The sequence below is a fragment of the Frankliniella occidentalis genome, unplaced genomic scaffold, assembly GCF_000697945.3.
Source record: "Frankliniella occidentalis isolate FOCC.00 unplaced genomic scaffold, Focc_3.1 Scaffold575, whole genome shotgun sequence".
Classification (NCBI taxonomy): Eukaryota; Metazoa; Arthropoda; class Insecta; order Thysanoptera; family Thripidae; genus Frankliniella; species Frankliniella occidentalis.
In genome coordinates this window covers 3,645-6,619 of record NW_026267691.1, presented here as the reverse complement: position 1 = coordinate 6,619, position 2,975 = coordinate 3,645, and positions in this window count along the sequence as shown.

Genomic DNA, 2,975 nt, shown 5'->3' with positions numbered 1-2,975 from the left:
TTCCTTGGGTTGGATAAAGGCCAGGTCCTTATCAAGATGCCGCAGAATTGTTGCCTGGTTCAAGAGTACAGAATCCAACTTCGCATTCAACTCCAACAGTGCGACACTAACCAGCTTTTGTGCTGCTGCTTCACCTGTAAAATAGACCATATTGAAGCCCGTTTCATTCTGATCAATAATTTTGAAAATTATGCTAGACAAATAGAAAATTATACCTGAACGGACTGCTCTTCGATCTTGTTTCCTAGAATCTGACTGGGAGGTACCAGGTTGGTCAATAACCTTGTCAACAGGTTTAGATGCTTCATCACCTATGCCACTATCATTGGACGATTCCAAATCGTGGGAAATGCTTGGAAGTGGAGAAGATGGAGGTACATAAGACTGCTCAGAAGAATCAGAACCGCCACTGCTGGGCTTCTTAGAGGGAGATTCACATACACTGTCAGGCTTCGTAGAAGAAGTTAACTCAGTAACAAGAACATCCTGTGTGACCTGCTCAGGAGCAGAAGCAGTGTCAGGCATCTTCGAGGAACTTTCAGAAGACTCCACAATGGCTGTCTGATTGGAGGGAGATTGAGACGGCCCAGCACTCAAAACAGATATTTTTGCTTGGGATACTATTGCTCTTGATTGTTTCCTCAAACTGCCAACTGTAGCAGCAGGCTGCAATTTACGTTTCAGTTCAGATGACTTGTTAACTGGTGCATTCTTCACTACTTTGATATTTGTCTTGGCCTTGTCACGTGTCTTCTTTTTTTGTGCATTCTCCAGGATTTTGCTATTTACAACGGGGGGCTGCAAACCATTATCATCTGAATCTAATGATTGGACGGCTGTAGCTGCAGATGGGCGTTTTGTCCCAGAACGTTTCTGCCCAAACAAAGTATTGTTTGTCTCATCATCACTACTTTGACGAAACCTTTGTGGAACATTGATTGGCCTGCTTCTCCTGTTGACTTCTGCTTCTGTTTCAAGGCTCTTGTTGTTTTCTGCCAATCGTTGACCGACCACAGCATCATCATAGGTTTCTAAACAAAGGAATTGGAAAATATATTTTAAACAAACAAAACTGTAGAAAACAATTAGTGGACAACTTACGGTATAAATGAAGCACTTCCACATCATGAAGTGGCCAATTCGGGTCCGCCTCCGTGGCATTTCTGACTGCCCTCTTGAGTTGAACAGCCCTACTCCCTTTAATGGGCCAACCCACAGCAGGAGGCCAAAATGATTCTGTTCTTTTCATCAGTGGCTCATCCACCCAACAGCATGGCACGATGGCCAGATTCTCCTCTTCCAAAAAATTAACAACTGCAAACTGTAACAGAAAAAAAAAAAAGTACACATACATTTCAATTGTCATAAAAGTTTAGAAATAATGTTGGGCCAGCTCATGGAAAAAATCAATAAATTACCCTATAAAGCAGAATGAAGAAGGGGAACACACAGAAAGGTATTATCATCTGGCATCAATACACATTTGTGTGTAAAGGAATGTAGAGCCCAAGACTGGATGTGGGGGGAAAGGCCAGACACACTAACAATACCAAGAACAGACGAGTTAATAGAATAATTGTAAACTTTCTTCCTCTTAAAACAACATTATTTTCAGGAGTCAGAACAATATTTTCCAAAAGACAAACTGTGCCATCTTCCATCTCTAAACAATTATTTGGCCTATCCAAGGTGAGGGACAACGATTTATATATTAATTCTCTGTACTGGTCACCAGGTTCCACTTCATTTGGATTGAAATGACTGTATTTTAACACAACGCCATCCTCGATTGATTTTGGTTCATCTAGCTGACCTTTGCACTCTTAATGTCTCCTTGCTAACTGCTGAAGAGGATGAAATCCAGACCTCAAATTTTGTTTTATTGTTTTGAGATAGTTTTCATAAGGGAAACAACTGAATTCATAAAGTGTCTTTTGAGTGTCTCTGCATTCTTGTGCCAAATGTATAAATGAGTGAACATTATAGATAATAAATTCAGGGCCATACAAATTCCTAGAAAAATTGACAAAAAGTTTGGCAAATTCTTCAGCTGCATCTAGCATACCTGGTTCCTGAATAAATTCTGAGCTTTCTAAAATGTACACAGAACAATGCAAAAGCAAAAAGTTCTGATATTCATCTCGTGGAAGAACCGAGGGGGAACCAACTTGGAAATTTGGTGAACTGTGAATATATTCAAATATTCAATGTCACTGAATACCAGTGAATATCACTGAATACCAGTGAATATTCACTGTGATTGTTGATTAATATCCTTGAATATCGATGAATATCGATGAATATTTTGAATATCTTGTGAATATTCGCAAATATCACCTGAATACCTATTAGATATTAACCAGCGGGTGCACCGTGAATAGTCGAAGTTGATACCCCCTCGGGAAGAACAGCTTTCATTGCTTTGATGCCATCATACAAAACGATTCTTCTTAATTCTGTATTTTTTAAGTTGCCCAACTGACTTAAAAGCACAAGGTTTTCTATTAAATTCTTTTGGAAAGTGAGGACCCAAATTAGAAAGGATGTCCTCAAACAACAGAACATCTGCATCTGCAAGCCTCCCAACATTCCGTGGTCCAAACTTTTTCGTTAAAATTTTCTTCACAATTCCGCCAACAAGATGCATTGGATCAAGTCTGAATGAGGATACAAGACCAATAGCAGGAATTTCTTCTAGAGGTGACACATTATCTGTGTGGTGTCTGGGGTCTAGTCTATTCCTAAAAGATTCATCTGTTCTTGGTGCAGCATTCACATTTAAAAACATAGTCCTGTTCATATACCATTGACCTCTCACAAGACATTTTTCTCATCCAGAAATTCCCCCATGACCAACGTAACACTTCAAAAAGGCACGACCAATAGCATCACATATGAAATCTCCAATAACTAGCTATATGTACGCCAGACCACGTCTCGCGTTACAGGCTTCGCGATATCTCACGAAACACTGT